The sequence below is a fragment of the Hippocampus zosterae genome, chromosome 1 (genome assembly GCF_025434085.1).
Source record: "Hippocampus zosterae strain Florida chromosome 1, ASM2543408v3, whole genome shotgun sequence".
NCBI classification, from domain to species: domain Eukaryota; kingdom Metazoa; phylum Chordata; class Actinopteri; order Syngnathiformes; family Syngnathidae; genus Hippocampus; species Hippocampus zosterae.
Genome location: NC_067451.1, coordinates 28,447,166 through 28,467,169, shown reverse-complemented (window position 1 = coordinate 28,467,169; position 20,004 = coordinate 28,447,166). Strand labels below are relative to the sequence as shown.

General features: G+C 44.9%; 1 protein-coding gene across 4 annotated transcripts in view; it reads left to right on the top strand.

The window, feature by feature from the left end:
- The first annotated feature begins 5,441 nt into the window (after positions 1-5,441).
- Positions 5,442-20,004, top strand: part of nexmifb (neurite extension and migration factor b) — a 103,882-nt gene continuing 89,319 nt past the window's right edge. For all 4 annotated transcript variants that reach the window (XM_052073104.1, XM_052073095.1, XM_052073120.1 and 1 more), the window contains exon 1: positions 5,442-6,561. The gene's annotated coding sequence lies outside the window, so the exon portion shown is untranslated. The remainder of the gene's footprint in view (positions 6,562-20,004) is intronic.

Sequence of the window (20,004 nt, the reverse complement as noted above, 5' to 3'; positions counted from 1 at the left end):
ACAAAATGAGACGAGGTGGCTTTCTTTTCACTCACTCACTGTTTCGAACTTGACCTCCCCATGATCACCACACAAGACAGCGTTGCTCAGCTGATGTCGTGCAACGAACTTTTGAACCCAGCCACGGGACGCTTCGAAGTCTTCGATGCCCATAGCGCTATGGAACTCGGTTGATCTCTTATTAGCGGTCCAGTTTGCAGAAAGTTTTTAGCACGAGAACAGTCAAACCATTCCAGGAAACGTTTATTTACTCGACTGTCCGTCAAGCCGCAAGCAATTCACTCTGAGCATGGAAACGGCCAAAATAGGACTGAGCAAGAATCGCTTCCTCATTTTTCAAATTCTTGTAGATTTGCAGCGATGGCTATGCAGCGATGGCTGTTTGAAAGTGCTCTATAAATACTCTTGACTTGACTTGACTTGACTCCAAGCGTCTCCTGAATGTTTTGCGCTTTGTAACCCGCTTTGTTAATCAGATACACTTGACTTTCTCTTCCGCGGCATTACTGTTCCCCTTTGGTCTGATGTCATGATCGACAGGACGTAAAAATGTGTGCAATTCACTGTAATAAAGAGTCACTTGCATGTCGCCGTTTTGGACCCAATGATAGAAAATAGCGGCGCAGAGACACCTATTCAGTCGTATTGAGCGGGAGTTACTTGAGTTAGCGCTACTGCGGCCTTCCATATCGTCTCCCCCTCCCTCCCTGTGCTCTGCAACTTCAAATAACTGTGCCACCTGGCGTTGAAATGCCTGTCATTACAAGTCCAAATGAAAAGAATGCAATCATTTACATCAAACTTTAATTGTGTACTGTACCAACCTTCGTTGGGACGGATTAAAAAGACCAATGGGCCGGATCCGGCCCGCGGGCCATATATTCCCATCGGTGACGTAGACTGAACCTGAGCCAAGCTCTGTACAATGGTGGCAATGAGCTAACTACTTTTTTGATCATTTCTGGATAAAAAACCAAAAGTGATATTAGTGTCATTTGGCAGTACTGCAATGTTGTATGGAACAATTAAGGTGGAACAACGTGTGAAACCTGGCATTGGTGTAAAAAGAATTTGGGGCTTTTAAGGTGAGTTGTGAGACAGCTGTGTGGGCGTTGCAATAGGACAGCTTGTTAGTGATGTTGTTGCTCAGAAATACAGACAATGTATCATTATTTTCACTCCAGGAATCTGGATTTTTGTCCAGCTGACGCGGTGCACATTTATAATAGTTGATAAACTGATGCCAATGTCAAGTTTGCATTGACTCTTTAACTGCGCTTCATATTTTCAGCAAGATACAAATGCTTGGGAAAACATTTGATTGTCTGTTTTAACAACATGCGGCAAGGATTATTTATTATCATTCATATCAGAGCATATGCTTACTTTAAAGAAAATAGAATAAAACTTTTGTTGTCATGGATGTTTCATTATTAAAACCTTGACATTAATGAGGCACATCAGTATATATTTACAATTACACAACGTCACTTAAATCTCAGTGTGAAAAGGTAATTGAGGGATTTCTGTATTATTATACATGCAAATTAGAGTGGCAACCTTTAAATTAAGTTCGACACTTGTCTGATACTTCTGTGATGAAGACTGCAACAAATTGTATTTTGGGATTGTGGTTACTATGGATTTACTGTACTGTGGCAAGTATGTTTTTTTCCCCTCCTTGCAGTTAAAAAGTGTGAAGCAAGCAATATTGCCTTTTCTATTTCTAAAGTAATTTGAAAGGCGTGTTTGTGTCGGAGAAAAATAAATTTGTATTTGCCAGCATGCATGCAAAGAGAGAAGACAAATTCAATTAAGAGAAGCATCATGGCGTGCACTTATATTTGATTAAATGTTTGTCAAAGAGCTGAAAATATCCAAGTGTATCATTGCAGGCCATTACAGTTTCAGGCAGTTAGTTACAGGTCTGAAAACTTGATATTAGTTGCAATAATTTGGTATCTATCTATCTATCTATCTATCTATCTATCTATCTATCTATCTATCTATCTATCTATCTATCTATCTGTCTGTCTGTCTGTCTGTCTGTCTGTCTGTCTGTCTGTCTGTCTGTCTGTCTGTCTGGCTAGCGAGCTATTGAGCTAGCTATCTACAGTATATAGTTATAGCGATCCATCCATCCATCAATCCATCCACGACATGACACAGTAGGCAGAAGCAAGCCAGTTAGAGATCTGCATTGGCAATTTTGCAATAACATCATTCTCAACAACATCAAACTATTTTCTAATAGGGTGGCGGCCCGGTAGTCCAGTGGTTGGCACGTCGGCTTCACAGTGCTGAGGTGCCGGGTTCGATTCCAGCTCCGGCCTCCCTATGTGGAGTTTGCATGTTCTCCCCGGGCCTGCGTGGGTTTTCTCCGGGTGCTCCGGTTTCCTCCCACATTCCAAAAACATGCCTGGCAGGCTGGTTGAACACTCTAAATTATCCCTAGGTGTGAGTGTGATTGCGAATGGTTGTTCGTTTCTGTGTGCCCTGCGATTGGCTGGCAACCGATTCAGGGTGTCCCCCGCCTACTGCCCGAAGACAACTGGGATAGGCTCCAGCACCCCCGCGACCCTAGTGAGGATCAAGCGGCTCGGAAGATGAATGAATGAATGAATGAATGAATAAATAGGGTGGTCAGTTTTGCTCATCTTTAAGGACAAGTGTTTGGATCTCGGTTTAAATCCCGCTGCAAACCAGATCATCAGGGGGTAGCAGAAAAAAAAATCACTTCATTTCTTTGGCTATTATTTGGGAGCTGTGCATCGATCAGTGGGTGACTATTGTGATAGTACGCCGTACAAAAAAAGTATACTTATCTCTTAAAATTTTATTTACTTTTTACTGTTTTTAATAAATGCATTTTTTTGGAATCTAGAATTTGTCAAAGAAATTATATATATATATATTTATAGCGGCTGGATAGCTCAGTTGGTAAGGCATCGGTTTGGCATATGGGATACGGTGGTTCGAAACCCACAGTCACGATTGACCACAAAACAACTAGTAACTCAGTGTTCCAATATCCACAAACGGCAACTGCTGTCACAACTTGAGATTGATGAGGTACAACACAGGTTCCATGGTGAAGGGCCCCAGGCTGCCAGATAAGAGGCGGAGGTCAGACCAGAGATTGGGAGGCAAGCCCCAATGAATGCAGATGATGAGATTGGGAGACCAGCCCCAATGAATGAAATGCTGAGCGAGGTAGCCACTTACCCAAGTGTCCATCAAATGTGGCATATACCAAGGTGATGCACTATCCCCACTGCTGTTCTGCATAGGACTGAACCCCCTAAGCCAAGTAATCACCAAGACAGGCTATGGATACCGCCTCAGAAATGGAGCTACGATCAGTCACCTCCTCTACATGGATGACATAAAGCTGTATGCTAAGAGCGAAAGGGACATAGACTCCCTGATCCACACAACCAGGATCTACAGCAGCGACATCAGGATGTCATTCGGGCTTGAGAAATGCAGTCGGATGTGACTAAGCGAGGAAAGGTAGTCCGCACTGAAGGGGTCTCACTCCCTGAAGGAACAATAGCAGACATTGAGGACAGCTACAAGTACCTCGGTATACCACAAGCCAATGGCAACCTCGAACTGGCAACAAGGAAAGTGGCTACGGCCAAATACCTCCAGCGAGTGAGGCAAGTCCTAAGAAGCCAGCTCAATGGCAAGAATAAGACCCGGGCAATAAACAGCTATGCCCTGCCAGTGATCAGATACCCTGCAGGAATAATAAGGTGGCCAAAGGAAGAGATTCAGACCACGGACGTTAAGACCCGAAAGCTCCTAACCATGCATGGAGGGTTCCATCCCAAATCCAGCACCCTGAGACTGTACGCAAGCCGAAAGGAAGGATGCCGGGGACTAATGAGTGTGAGAGCCGTTGTCCAGAATGAAACATCCAAGCTCCATGAATACATCAAGGAGAAGGCTCCAACGGATGACGTACTCAGAGAATGTCTCAGACAATGGGGAACAGAAGATGAGTCGCTGGAAGAGGGACCATCATGGGAGGACAAGCCCCCCAAGGTCGAAATGGGAAACACCTCCCAAGGTGGTGGAGAATGAAGATACTGTGGGACTTCCAGATCCAGAATAACAAGATGGTAATGGCGAACCAACCAGATATCGTGATCATAGATAAAGAGCAGAGGAAAGCCGTTGTAGTGGATGTCGCGGTCCCAAGTGATGGAAACATCAGAAAGAAGGAACACGAGAAACTCGAGAAATACCAAGGGCTCAGAGAGGAGCTGGAGAGAGCCTGGAAGGTAAAGGTGACAGTCGTGCCTGTGATGGTCGGAGCACTCGGGGCAGTGACCCCCAAACTAGATGAGTGGTTGCAACAGATCCCAGGAACAACATCGGACATCTCAGTCCAGAAATGTGCAGTGCTGGGAACAGCAATGATACTGCGCAGAACCCTCAAGCTTCCTGGCCTCTGGTAGAGGACACGAGCTGAATGAGGGACGGACACCACCCGAGGGGGGGTGAGACGAGGAATTTTTAATTTATATATATAATATATACTGTATTGACAGTATATATTTATTTTTTACTCATGAATGTGCATATTAACTTGTTGGGTTCGGTACCTCTAAAAAGGTTCAGAACCACTGGCCTATAATGATAAGAATGTGTTGGTATTGAGTAAAAGTTCAGAAATGTGTTAGATATTCCAGTTATAGCAATGTACTTTCACTCTTCTAGATGGGAAGGTAACGCAGACAGCTTGCTCCGCTCCAAAACAGAGGTGGGAGAGGTGAGGTGGATCAAACTATTTTTCAAGCAAAAGGTGACTGTATTTTTGTTGTTAAAATGTTACATTTCAATTTAGTACTGTATGGTTTTTACAGTGTTTTAGCTTGTTAAAACGCTGTAAAACATAGAATGTCAAAAATTACTATTGAAGAACTTGTGGTGGAGGTCAAGTAAAAAAAAAATATTCACAATAATATGTTCTATGCACCACCATCAGCCTTAAACACGTCATTCTGATTACTATTGCATTTGTGGAATAGGAATTGAGCAGCAAACACCACCCGCTTTTAGCCGTCTCCAGGATGGCCATTTTGCTACTTGCTATCCATCCATCCATTGTCTAAACTACTTCATCCTCACAAGGGTCGTGGGGGTTGCTGGAGTCTATCCCAGCTGTCTTCAGGCAGTAGGCGGGGGACACCCTGAACCGGTTGCCAGCCAATCGCAGGGTACATAGAGACGAACAACCATGCGCACTCACACTCACACCTAGGGACAATTTAGCATGTTCAATCAGTCTGCCATGCATGTTTTTGGAATGTGGGAGGAAACCGGAGTACCAGGAGAAAAACATGCACACTCCACACAGTAAGGCCGGAGCTGGAATCGAACCCACAATCTCTGCACTGTGAGGTCTGCCCCTTGCTATCGATTGAACATGACATCATAGGGTCTAAGGGCTCTGGTAATGACCAATCACGGCTCAGTCGTATTTCTGAGTTTGGTCATGTGACATAAGCAAGTTGAGCCCTTTGGCATTGTGATGTCATTTTCCTTCGACAGCAAGTTGACAACTGAGATGGATAGAAACTGGTGGATTTTGCTGCTGAATTCATACTCCACAAATGCAATTCTGTATTAAACCAGAATAGAGTGGTTTGACAAGTGTGGCCGCAGAGAACATACTATCGTAGAGCAAATATTTGAGCTGGCTTCCCCCTTTGAAGTGATTTTTCATTCATCTCTCGTTTCGGATCTCATTTGAATGGACGGGTTATGTGGAAGCTCAAATAAGGAACAGCTTTTCCCAGAGAGCTACAGAGAGGCTATAGAAGTGTCACGAGCGGGCCCATCGCGACGTGCAGCCGTGGCAGCACACACTAGCAGCCTATTCATTATTCATGACTATTCATGCGCTTGCAGTCGCCCTGTTATGATACAGTTCTTCCCGGAGTGGACTACACCTGATTTGCTCCTCGCCTCCGTCGGGCGGTGCGTGGTCCCGCGTCGGCCGCCCGTGCGCGCTCATAGGTCGGATCCAGAAGGCTCGCAGAGGAAGAGGAGGGGTGAGCAGACTGCAAGGAGGGGGAGAGGTCCAGCTGCAAAAAAAAAAAAAAAAAAAGAAAGAAAAGAAGGGAGAGGGGGGGAAAGAACCGTGACAATGGCAACATCAAGCATCTCCTAAACGCTTGGTGAAAAAGAGGCGGGCTGGAGCTGGGACGCGCCGAGCCGCCTTGTGAGCGCCTCTTCCTGGAATACGAATCTCGGCGTAACATGGAGCGGCGCGACAGCGGAGAGTCGCCGCGTCTCCATCACTGAGAGGCGCGTCCACCTGCTAAGCGGAGGCCCGGGCTGCTGCTGCTGCTGCTGCTGCTGCTGGTGGACCAAGCAAAGCAGGCTGGCTGACCGGGGCTGCTGGGTGGGGGACATGCAGGGGGGACGTGTTTGCATTTGTGAGGAAAGAAGACGCACCTTCTCACATTCCGCCCGAAGCTCTTGCGGAGGATCCGATTGCGACGCGTGGGGAAAGACGCAGTTTTTGGGGGCGCAGACGCTCCGGAGGTAGGCAGTCAAACGTTATTTTATCATCACCGTCGCTATTAACGTGGGCGTGATGTGTTTTTGAATTGGGGTGCTTGATTTACCCACCGATTGAAAGGCCATCCATGCCTTCACCCCCCACCCCCGCCACCCCATCAGACATTTTATTTTATTCCAAGGCAGCATGCGGTGTAGTAGCAGCCTTCTTGGGACAGCTGTCGTATAGCCTGCTCACATGTATCAATCCGTGACCTCTTTCCTGCAAACAACATATAGAAAAATACCCACTCATATTACTCATATCACCTTTTTTGGAATCCCAGTCCTGTCGATTTGGGTAGCCGTCATTTTAATTTTGCACCCAGTCAATTCCCCCCTCACCCCCGCCCCCACCCCCCATCCAATATACTCTCTAAATGAGCAAGACACAAATAGTCCCCAGTAATGAATGATTCATGAATGAGATATTGAACCCCCAATGTGGGTTAACACACCTTCCCGAAGAGAGGCCCCACCCTCTCGCTAAAGGATACCAAACATAAATCCTCATTGTGTATGTTCTTCTTTTAAGTGCCCGTGCGCCGTGTGAATGCCTTCACTGTCGGCTCCGGACGCATGTTTACCGGGCGTCCCGTGCCCGGTCGGCCGTGCCGCAAAGAGCAACGTGGCGATGCTTTCCGAGACGTTTGGGGTTTTTAAAGAGACCGAAAGTGTTGATGTTGTGGTTGTGATGTGAATGCGCCACATTCTGGACAGGTACTGGGAACACATTTCTGCCTCAAGTGTTACGTCCAGTTGAAGCTGCTGGAGTGCAGCTCCAGTTAGGCGCTGGTGGTAAAATGTTTATCAGTGCCTTTTGGGGTCCTCCTCCTCGAAACGTGAAGACAGCAGTGAAAACCAGATGGAAGGCCGTGGATTGATTGAGTCAAAGAGAGCCTATAAGAGGGTTAAATTGAGTTGACACATTGATGTGGGTGTCATTATCATGTGTGACGGCACCGTGTGTGCTGTTGGGCCCCGGGCTATGTGTCGTGTGCTTGCAGGCGTGGGATTGTTGCGGGGGCTGCTTTGCCTGGCCTTGTCGGACGATCCTCGATGTGGAAACTAGCTGAACCGAAATCCGTCACAACAATCCACATGTTGTCTTTTCTTATTGGTCAAAACCAATGTAAACAGGAAGTAGGTTTGGTATAGTCGCAGGTGAAACAGTGGCAGTAAAAATCCTGTTAAAATTGTTGGGTCAAAGGTAACCCAACTTAGGACCCGGCACAGGTTCCCAAAGGGTGCGAGCCAATGCTGGGTTATTTATACCCACCGCATTGGGTTAACAAATATTAGATGAACAAAACATTTCAAGGCAACAAACTTGGATAACGTTTTAACATGGCCAATTCAGCTCAGTGTTTTAAGATTTGCTGTTACGAAAATTGGTTTCCTGCATTTCACAAGAAATAAGAGTTTACACGTTTGTCCCTTATATGGAACCCTAGCTTTCAAGATATAAGTCAAACAACTTGCTGTTCAAAATTCACAGCAATCTAGCCACAAAAACTGTGCTTTAGTGTGCATAATGACCTCAGGTGGGGACCAAAGTGTTAAGAAGACATGCCCTTAAAAGCTGGGGCAATGCAACCACATTTCTTATGTAAATTAGCACATGCCGTAGTAATGTTACATATTCATGATAACTTGAGGGCACACACAGACAAACAACCATCAACACTCACAATCACACCAGAGGACAAGATAGAGTGCCCGATTCTCCTACCCAGCATATTTTTGGAATGTGTTAGGAAACCGGAGCACCCGGAGAAAACCCACGCAGGCATAGGGAAATCATGCAAACTCCACACGGGAAGGCTAGAATTAAACCGCGGACCTGCGTGGGGGGCGTGTTAAACAGTCGGCCACGTGTCCCTCGGAAGAAAATAATAATCAACAGAAATCATGATGTTGCAGACATTTGCACGCAGGGATGTAACTGTGGTCACAATTAAACACATTTAAAATGAGAGTTAGCACACAATGGCCACCATTTTCAGTGCCTCTGATGAACCCCCGCACGCATTTCGGAATTTCTAATAAACGCAGTTTTGCACTGTTGGCACGGTGTTCTTTGCTTCCAGAGGAATGTTGTTTTTGCGTCAACCATATCTTTTAGAATTACAACAAAAAAGTTCAACTTTGGTTTCATCAGACCTTGTGCCACCTGATGACATTTCCCTCCACTGAACAGTCACTCGTTGGCTCACCATGGCTCTTAATTGCTATCGATGCTTTTCCCTTGTTCAACCCGGGGCTATCCTGTGCTATTTCTCGCACTCAGTTGCCTGCAATTTAACCGAGTAGAACTGAGCCAAGTCCAAGTCAGTACGACGCAGTGTAAAAGCAGTAGTGTCATCTGTTTACACACTTGCTGTAGTTCCAGCCATTATTATGGCGCTTCGGGGACAATTTTTTTTCTTCGTCACGTGTGGATTATGGCGCTGACACCTGAGCAAAGAGACTGCACCAAGTAGTTTTTCATTAAAATGGATCAAAAATGGGCTTGTGTGACAGCACCCCCAGAAGAATTTGGATTCGTGTCTTTTACTTTGCTCTGGTTGTGACCTGTTACTTAGATTCTTTTTTTTGTTTCACTTTAAATTGATGTGTATGAAGTTTTAGCCCAGTGACACAATTCAGCCCCATCTTTCTGCCAGCAGCTTTGCCCGGAATGTGTTTTAAAATGCCGCTCAAGCGTTATGTTGTAGCCATAAAAGCAGCAGCTTGTGTACATAGTATCTCTCCTATCTTCCCCGGGCTGATGGGGGCTCGGTGGCTCCTCCTGCCTTCCAGCCTCGGGCGCCTGCACGAGCTTCCGCTAGCACTAGTCAGTCCATAGAGAAGCAACTAAACCCCATCAACGCTGCCAGGCATTCTTCTCAAGTGAGGGATCATGCCTCTTATTGATATTTTGCACCTCACACATCCTTATCACCATAAATCCAAATCCAGGAATAAGGTCTTGCAAGGTGTTACAGAGTAGGACATGGTATAAACGACAAATCATCTTTTGTCTTGCCTCTAAGGCGTCCCGCTGAGCTTTATGTCTAGAATCATTTATTTCCTGTTCTGATATCTCTGCTCTAGAAGCGCCTTGATCCCATCGGGGCGGTTTCGGTCAGGAACGATGTATGCACAGTCCCGCTGCGTTTGGGTTGTGACACGTCGCGCTGCGGCCCAGCAGCTCTCGTCTTTCTCTGCGTTTTCTGTAATTAAAGGCGGAGGTAAGAACAGGAGAGCGGGCCGAGCCCTGATTGCTTTTCATAGCCGCAAGCACAGTGAGAGCTGCAGCGTGTCCTCGGGGGACCGAGGCGCTGTTGAGCTCTTTTTTTTTTTTTTTTTTTTTTTTTTGCAGTCATCTCTATCCCCGCCCCTCCAGTTGTGGAAATACATTCACTCTAATGGCGGGCACCAAAACATACATCCCTGCGCATGCACTTTTCAACTTGGAAAATATGTGTGGAGATAAGTGGGACAGTTAAATGAAACAAAAGCGATCTAAAAGGGGGCAACGTTGCAAAATGGGTCTTTAAAAAATCAGCAAATTCTTTTGATGACTCAAAGTAGTAGAATTCCATTTTCAAATCATAAAGCCCACAATTAAAAAAAAGAACAGCTTCATTATATATTTTTATTTATACAGTATTGAGGTACGTTCAGCGCGAAAACCCCCCGGCCCCTGGATTTCACATTTGATTTGACGCTAGGTCTCGCTGGGCATTCCATCATTCATCCAAAGAGAGCATTACAAAGATGAGATTCACAACCCAAAGGCAAAATTGTGAGGCAGGCATGCTTATCACCACACAGTATATCATGCTTTTTTTTTTTTTTTTGTATTCTGACAAAGGTTGGATTTACACTGTAGGTCTGAAACGCCCAATCAGAATTTTTTTTCAATTTATATCTCTACGAAAATGTATGAAATGCAATTTCCCTGAGGTTGTTCAGATAACAGTTGCAGAAAACATCAGTGGATTACCTATGAGTGCTTGTTTTGCTTCTTTCTGTGGCTTCTTTTTTTTTTTCAAATTTGAGAGACGAGGCGGACACACCAAACGTTACGGCCTGTTGCATGTCCCTATCTCGCACTTGTGAAACGATTACAGATGTTAACAAGTGAGATGTGTGAGAGGCATTACACATTCTAAACATTGCAAACTGATTGGTTTGGCTGACTGACTCATCTCCGTTAGGTTCAAAAGGCATATTTTCGGCCATCTGTTTGACAGGATCAACTTCTCTGAGCATTTTGTGATGTTTTGATTTTCGTTTTCAGTGTGGTCGTAAACTTAGATGTGCGTTTCTAAGACAAGTGCTCACAATGACAGGGTGTGTCCAATTTATCCATTTATGTTGCTGTGATTGGCGGCACGGTGGTCGACTGGCTACCACGTGAGTTTAAAAGTACCGAGGTCACGCGTTCGATTTCGGCCCCAGCCACTCTGTGTGGAGTTTGTTGTTCTACCCGCGCCTGCGTGGGTTTTCTCAGGGTACTCCAGTTTCCTCCCACATTCCAAAAGGTTAACACCCTAAATTGTCCCATGGTGTGATTGTGAGTGTGAATGGTTGTTGTATGTCTGTGTGTGCCCTGAGATTGGCTGGCAACCAGTTCAGGGTGTACCCCACCTCCTGCCCGAAGACAGCTGGGTTCGGCTCCGGGACACCCGTGACTCACCCGTGACTCCGAGGCTATCTACAAGTTAAATTTAAGCAACTGCACTCTTCTTATGGACGGATGACTGGCTGTGTGAGCGTGAGCAACTGTGGTTTGAATGTGTCCTATTTGTTGTCGGGTTGTTTATTAAAAAGCGAACCGATGGCAACTGTTGATATTTCACATGCCCACTGCCTACTGCTCAAAGACAGCTGGTATAGGTTCCAGCATGCCTGCGAGCCTTGTGAGGATAAGCAGATTAAAAAATGGATGGATGGAAGATATTTTTTAACCTGTTAATAAAAAAATAATACATCATAATAATTAACAGTTTTTTTTGTGTGCACTGAAATGTAGTGAAACGTGCAAAGTTGCTCCAACACCAGTGCATTTTAAATTCTCAATTGTATTAGATGCTACCCCAAAGCAGTATTGTTGATAGTTACATTAACTATTCATTCAATGGTCATGTAAAGGATCACGGACTTATACTCTCTTGCAGTGTATTTTCTAAGAACCCATGAATAGGATTTCCCATTGACTGCGAGCATTGGCGCCGGGTTTATTTATTTTTGTTGTGTGTTTAGTTTTATATTCGACTCCAACTGGAGTGATATTAGCATGCTTAAAGCATACTAAGGGAAGGCAGAATAACATACATGTAACAAGTAAAACGGTGCATACACACGCACACTCACAACAGCGTTCGGAATATTCATCATAGTTCTTCGATTTCAAGCCCGAAAATATAAATCGCACATTTGGACAAATTACCCAGCCCCACTCTATTTAGTTATTTGTTTTGTGTACAATACTTTATTAATCCCATTAGGAAAGTTATGATCCACAAATGAAAACCCACATAACACAAGAAAACAGATCAACAGAGTTAATGAGATGAAGGTTTAGAGTGTGAAAAATACGCATACACAGAGGTGGCCCTCCTGCTCCTCAACATAGAGGCCCTTTGATGTCAGAAAAAGAGCGTGACAAAAGTTGCGTGTCATGTTTTTGTTGATGAATTACTTGAGCACGGCTAGTCCAAGTAATGCATTCGGATTTCTGACATCAACGCACACAAGTCCAATTAATGCGGAGTCTAAACCACTTTCCGCATCGCCTACTTGAGCTCAGTATGTGGGCTGGTGGCCACTGGGACCAAGCGCACGCAGACTTGACGTTCATACCTCATTTTCTGCTTCCACGTCAGACCCTCATATTGCAGATTAATTTTATTAAGATTATGTGAACCCTCTCCCTCCACCGCCCAATGCTGGGCACGCCCCCCCCCCCACCCCCCCACACCCCTCCTGCGACTCTTGAAGCAGACAGTGAGATGTGATCCTGGGAAATTTGAGAGGGATCCTGCAGGATCGAAGATTTTAATGCGGCGGACACAGGTGCACCAACGTGAATGGTGTGAAAGCATCATATTCGCAACATGACTCGGGAGGGAGGAAGCTATGTGACGGGGCTGGATTTTAATTGGTTTCGCAGTGTGCTCCCTTGTATTGTTCTCTTTGTAATGGCACACACAGTGGCAATAACAGCCCTGTTTTTTCCCCTCATATAATACTAATAGATTCATCGCCCCTTGTCTAATTTGAGCTTGTTCTTTATTTATTTATTTATGTATTTGTTTGTTTGTTTGTTTATTTAAAATTCCTCCTGTTGAAGCCGGAGGTGTTATATGCCGGACATGTATACTGCGGGGATAGCGGAATAATATGCCATCTTCATTAGCCTTATCTTTAATTTGGCGGCTAGAAGGGGAGGAGGGCGAGGGGTTGATGAGGAGGAAATCAGAGGTGCATGCACCAGGAGAGAGGAATAAATAGGAGCTGCACAGGAATGGCGGGATGGTGGGAAGATGAGAGGAAAAGATGGACCGAGAGAGTACAGAGACACGAGGAATAGAAATAAAGGCTGGTTGGGGAGGGGTGGGGGCGGTCGTGCGTCAGGAACAAACAAACTGGTGCGATAGACGGTAGTGATTCTAATGGGAGAGAAACTCCTTTGCTCGTTCTCTTTTATTTTATTTTTTTTTTCGAAATGTTGTTTTGTCTGTTCACCACTTAACAAGGCACCAATGCCTCAGAAAAAAAGCTGCTGTACGTAATAACCAGCATTTCCAGACAGCCTTGTTTGCTTCTCCAAAGAATGTTGTGAATCTGCATTCAAAAATGCAGACCGGATCATACGCCAGATGAACCTTGATTAATATTTATTGCGATGCAGCATTCAAAGATTTGCTGTAATTCGTTTAGCCATGCTGCTGTTTTCATTTAGGAAAGACTGCAGCGCCACTCATGCTCGAAACAAACAATTGGGATAATTGATGTGAAAAGCTTTTTCTTCATAGTTGTTGTCAAAGAAAAACATGGGGAAAAAAAGCCTGTAAGAGCCCGCCCGTTACATGCAGCCAGTCTGGCCAATAGTGCTTTCCCTTTGCATCTCCCATACAACGGCAGAGGCAAAACATTATCTGAATTAAATGAGAAATGTCCTGGAATAACCAAAACTGAAGGGCAAGCGTGGATTTTCAAGATGGATTTGATCCGATCTGTGGGATGTTGCCGCTGATGACACGACAGCAAGACAACTATTCTGCTAAGGCTAATAATTATAATCATTGCCAGCAAGTGGTCCTTGTCACAGGAGCGTGACACAATGGAAATAATAATTAGGATTTCTCATTCCACATGCATTCTGGATGAGAGTCTGATGTGTGCACAGTGACATCTAGTATGTACAGCTGCGTGTTTGTCTGGGATTGCCACAGTGAGTTATGTTGAATTGAGCATAAGTATCCATTTTCTGATTCCCAATATACTCGCAGCAACATTGGTGCCCTGAGATGCAAGTTTAATTTGCTCTGTCAGTCAGTGGAAATACCATTCATGTGTTCCAGCCTCCCCACCAAAAACAACAATGGATATAGCAGTGGTTCTTAACCTTGTTAGAGGTACCGACCAACCATATGCACGTTCGCCGAACCCTTCATTAGTGAAAAAAAATTTTTTTTTTTTTTTTTTTACAAGTTCAAGACATTAAAAAAACACACTAAGTCTAGTTTTTTTTTAATTAAATGACGTACTACCATGACAGTCACACGGTGACTACTGAGTGAACTAAAGTTCCCGCAGCAATGATGTCGTGATCATCTGGAGCCAGTGATGGCCAAGTGGGCATGTCATAACTAATTGACATGTTGAGTCGGGTGTGTCTTAACCTCCATGGCAGAAGCTCTGTCGAACCCCTGAGACCGATACACTGAACCCCTAGTGTTCTATCGAACCCAGGTTAAGAACCAGTGGGATATAGCAACAGATCAAAACTCCTCAATGAGCTGCAGTATTATTCGTCATTCTTCACAGTGGATAAAGAATGTATGTCCGTGACTATTGTTGTACTGTTTGTGTCAACTGAAACAAAAGATCCTTTGATTTTACTTAATTGGAACACATGGACGTGCAGCGGTTCCACATTAAAATGCAGTAAATCAATGTAATTTTTTTCTCAAAAACAAACCAATGGTATCAGTTCAACACATGTTAATCTTGTGCAACCCAAAGTACTTTATCTTTCAGTGACATTTGTTGCTCGACAGTTTGTACTCCAATATAATACAAACCCAATTCCAAGGAAGGTATTCCTTGGTCATTGTGTAAAACAGACGTCAACAAAAACAGAATAACATGATTTGCAAATCATGTTTCATCTCAATTCTAATTGAATACACTACAAAGACACTTTTTTTCATGTTCACACTCATCAACTTCGTTTTTAAGATAAGAAAAGCTTTATTTGTCTCACAATGGAGAAATTCCCATTTATTTTGATTATTTTATAATTGTAATTATAAATTATAATTTTATAATTTGTATTATTTTTAATATATATCATTTTAAAAAATAATTTTGAGACATATTTTTTATAATAATGACAGCGAATAATCATTCACTTAGAATTCGTCATTAAATATCTTGTCTTTGTTGTGTATGTTCAACATGATTTAAAAATCCTTGTATTCTGTTTTTGTTTGACTCAGCATGACTTAGATTTGCTCTTGATTTTACTGCTTGGTGCTTTCTACTGCCTTATTACTTATTACTTATTACTGATTCGTCTTACTGTTTATTGTATATGTTAAATCGCTCCATTTACAGCACTTTGTATGCAGCGATGGCTGTTTGAAAGTGCTCTATAAATACTGTTGACTTGACTTGACTTGACTATTTATGTTTAAGACAATGTCCCAAAAAGTGATTTGCATGTCCGACTCACAGTGTAAACATCGTGGGTTTGATTCCGGGCTCTGGCATTCCTGTGTTGAGTTTGCATGCGAGATGTGAAGTGCTTTGAATTCCAAAGGTATAGAAGCGCTATCAGAAGTGACAGTCCATTTACCTTTTGCATGTTGTCACCGTGCCTTCATGGGTTTGCTTTGGGTACTTACATAAACCTGCACGGTCGGTTAAATGAATACTATATTTATTGTCCCTGGGTGTGAGTATGAGCGCGGATGGTTGATCGTCTCCGTGTGCCCTGCGATTGGCTGGCAACCAGTTCATCTTGCACCCCGCATACTGTCCGTAGACAGCTGGGATCGGCTCCAGCACGCTCGCGACCTTTGTGAGGATAAAGTGGTTCAGAAAATGAACGGATGGATGAACAACGTCCGTACTTCAGTGGAAATGGTTCCAGTAGACCACCACTCTTCACATATATATATATATATATATATATATATATATATATATATATATATATATATATATATATATAAAATAAAATCCTCATCTCACCCCTCGGGTGGTGTCCGTCCCTCATTCAGCTCGGGTCCTCTACCAGAGGCCACGAAGCTTGAGGGTTCTGCGCAGTATCCTTGCTGTTCCCAGCACTGCACATTTCTGGACTGAGATGTCCGATGTTGTTCCTGGGATCTGTTGCAACCACTCATCTAGTTTGGGGGTCACTGCCCCGAGTGCTCCGACCACCACAGGCACGACTGTCACCTTTACCTTCCAGGCTCTCTCCAGCTCCTCTCTGAGCCCTTGGTATTTCTCGAGTTTCTCATGTTCCTTCTTCCTGATGTTTCCATCACTTGGGACCGCTACATCCACTACAACGGCTTTCCTCTGCCCTTTATCTATGATCACGATATCTGGTTGGTTCGCCATTACCATCTTGTCAGTCTGGATCTGGAAGTCCCACAGGATCTTCGCTCTGTCATTCTCCACCACCTTCGGAGGTGTTTCCCATTTCGACCTTGGGGTTTCCAGTCCATACTCCGCACAGATGTTTCGGTAGACTATGCCAGCCACCTGGTTATGGCGTTCCATGTAGGCTTTCCCTGCCAGCATCTTACAGCCTGCAGTTATGTGTTGGATCGTCTCAGGTGCCTCTTTGCACAACCTACACCTTGGGTCTTGTCTGGTGTGGTATATCTGGGCCTCGATGGCTCTGGTGCTCAAGGCCTGCTCCTGAGCAGCCAGGATGAGTGCCTCTGTGCTGTCCTTCAGGCCAGCCCTCTCTAGCCACTGATAGGACTTCTTGAGATATGCCACTTCAGTTATGGTCCGGTGGTACATCCCGTGTAGGGGCTTGTCCTCCCATGATGGTCCCTCTTCCAGCGCCTCATCTTCTGTTCCCCATTGTCTGAGACATTCTCTGAGTACGTCATCCGTTGGAGCCTTCTCCTTGATGTATTCATGGAGCTTGGATGTTTCATCCTGGACAGTGGCTCTCACACTCACTCGTCCCCGGCCTCCTTCCTTTCGGCTTGCGTACAGTCTCAGGGTGCTGGATTTGGGATGGAACCCTCCATGCGTGGTTAGGAGCTTTCGGGTCATAACGTCTGTGGTCTGAATCTCTTCCTTTGGCCACCTTATTATTCCTGCAGGGTATCTGATCACTGGCAGGGCATAGCTGTTTATTGCCCGGGTCTTATTCTTGCCATTGAGCTGGCTTCTTAGGACTTGCCTCACTCGCTGGAGGTATTTGGCCGTAGCCGCTTTCCTTGTTGCCAGTTCGAGGTTGCCATTGGCTTGTGGTATACCAAGGTACTTGTAGCTGGCCTCAATGTCTGCTATTGTTCCTTCAGGGAGTGAGACCCCTTCAGTGCGGACTACCTTTCCTCTCTTAGTCACCATCCGACTACATTTCTCAAGCCCGAATGACATCCCGATGTCGCTGCTGTAGATCCTGGTTGTGTGGATTAGGGAGTCTATGTCCCTTTCGCTCTTAGCATACAGCTTTATGTCATCCATGTAGAGGAGGTGACTGATTCTAGCTCCATTTCTGAGGCGGTATCCATAGCCTGTCTTGGTGATTACTTGGCTTAGGGGGTTCAGTCCTATGCAGATGAGCAGTGGGGAGAGTGCATCACCTTGGTATATGCCACATTTGATGGACACTTGGGTAAGTGGCTTGCCATTGGCTTCAAGTGTGGTTTTCCACATCCTCATCGAGTTTGCAACGAAAGCTCTTAGGGTCCTGTTCACCTGAGTGATCCATGTATGTGGCATCGAGTCATAGGCTTTCTTGTAATAAATCCAAGCTGTGCACAGGTTATTACGTCGGGACCTGCAGTCTTGTGCGATTGTTCTGTCAACCAGGAGCTGATGTTTGGCTCCTCTGGTATCTCTACCAATGCCCTTCTGTGCTTCGCTCATGTATTGATCCATGTGTCCACTTATCTTAGCCGCAATGATGCCTGACATGAGCTTCCATGTTGTGGAGAGACAGGTTATTGGCCGATAGTTGGATGGGGCTGCACCCTTCGAGGTATCCTTCATGATCAGGATCGTTCGCCCTTCGGTTAGCCATTCTGGGTGAGTCCCATCCCTCAGCAGCTGGTTCATTTGTACTGCTAGGCGCTCATGGAGTGCTGTGAGTTTCTTTAGCCTGTAGGTGTGGACCATGTCCGGGCCTGGTGCTGTCCAGTTCTTCATATCTGAGACTCTTTCCTGTATGTCTGCCACTGTTATGGTAACTGGTCCCTCACACTTTCTATGAGACTTTCAGATGGTACTTCACATAGCCGTTGTAATCGGTTTCTAGGTTGCCCAGCTTTCATTCTCGCCATGATCTTAGCTTTCAGGTCAGTTGCTGCCTCGCTCAGCATTTCATTCATTGTCACACAACAGCTGCTTTAACAGCTTTTTAATGAAATCAAAACAGAGCAATATAACATGATAAAGTGCACATCTAAGGTAAACTAGTACTCAGCCTATAGTGGATTTAAACCATGGTTGCATACTTCGTTTTTCTCAAGTTTGCTTTGAACAAAGCAGTCTGTGTCTGTATGTTTGTTGGAAAATAACGAGACCCCGGACACCAGTGTTCGTTATGTGCCGCTGTATTCACCCTAACAAAGTCACGCTATGTTGATTATGTTGGTACTTCTTGCGCGGAAGTCTCTCTACGGTTTTTGTGTCTACCTCCTTTCGGATGACTACACTTGGTTCGAAGACAACACTGGAGACGTTTTATTTTCGCTCGGTCGCTACCACTGCACCGCTGAACTTTCGTTGTCATGTCACCGCCTCTGCGCACCGTCACTGTCAGACGAACACAGAGAAGCTCCACCCGCTCTATATATATGGACACGGAACGCTGTAACCTTCCACACAAAATAGTTCCAAACAAGTAACAATCGCGTCAGTGGCATACATCGTATACCTGTATGATACACAGAGAGAGAAGAACAGGTAACTTTGATCTTGTCAGTGGAGCAATCTGGCAACTTTTTAAAAGTAAACTTTCCATTCATAAACTCTTTAAGTATCCGTTTTCGGTGTCTTGCGCTTGCTATGGCTGGCAAAACAGACATGGGCGTGGACTTCTGCAGCGCGCTTGTTGTTTTGTTCTGGTGTGTTTATAGAGCAACGTAACATCCGCTTGTGACGTGTGCCGCGTTAATCTCGCGAGAAAAAATTTAATCCCGTTAAAATTCATTTAAATTAATGCCAATAAATACGCGCTAAACTGACAGCTCTAATATATATATACCAGCTGGTTCGCCGCCCTCCGGGCGGCTCATCAGCTAGTTCCTGCGGAAGGCTGGTAAGGTGGTGGTTCGCCGCCCTCCGGGCGGCTCATCAGCTAGTTCCTGCGGAAGGCTGGTAAGGTGGGCCTTCGGCCCACAAAAGTGTTGTTGCTTGGTTCAACTTTTTGTTCATCTTCATTGCTTATCGCGAAAATAAAGAGATGTTTAGCTCTACTAAATAACTAACAATTTCATTGCAATGCTTGTGGGTAGACAACATTTTTTCGCTAAGATGCCCGCGCGATCGTAGTGAGCCACTGCCTGAGCGGCGCAGTGGCGGCGCGGTGAAGTAGGTACGTTTTGAAAAGGGACAGACAGAAGGACAGACCGCGGGCAGGACGACGCGCAATATATATATAAATATGATTTTTTTAACTGGTTATCTAGTTTGGCTGCTCGTTTACAATTTTGTAGTGGATTTTATGAAAACGACAACATCGACGTCTGTCTAATCACTGAAAACGGTTGCCTATGAATCTGCTCTTATGTGTTTGACTGTATGTTCAGTCTAAGCGTGCCTTTGTACATCTCCGCCAAAACAAAAATGGCAGAGCACGTTTGAAACGGTTCTCCTGCGAAGTGAACATTTAATGCACTGACATCTCATCCTCATATACACATTTATTCTTTCAGCACAGCTGGCATGACCGAATCCACAGGTGTCAAACCCAACGCCTCTGGGCCAGATCCATCGATGTGGCTCGCCAAA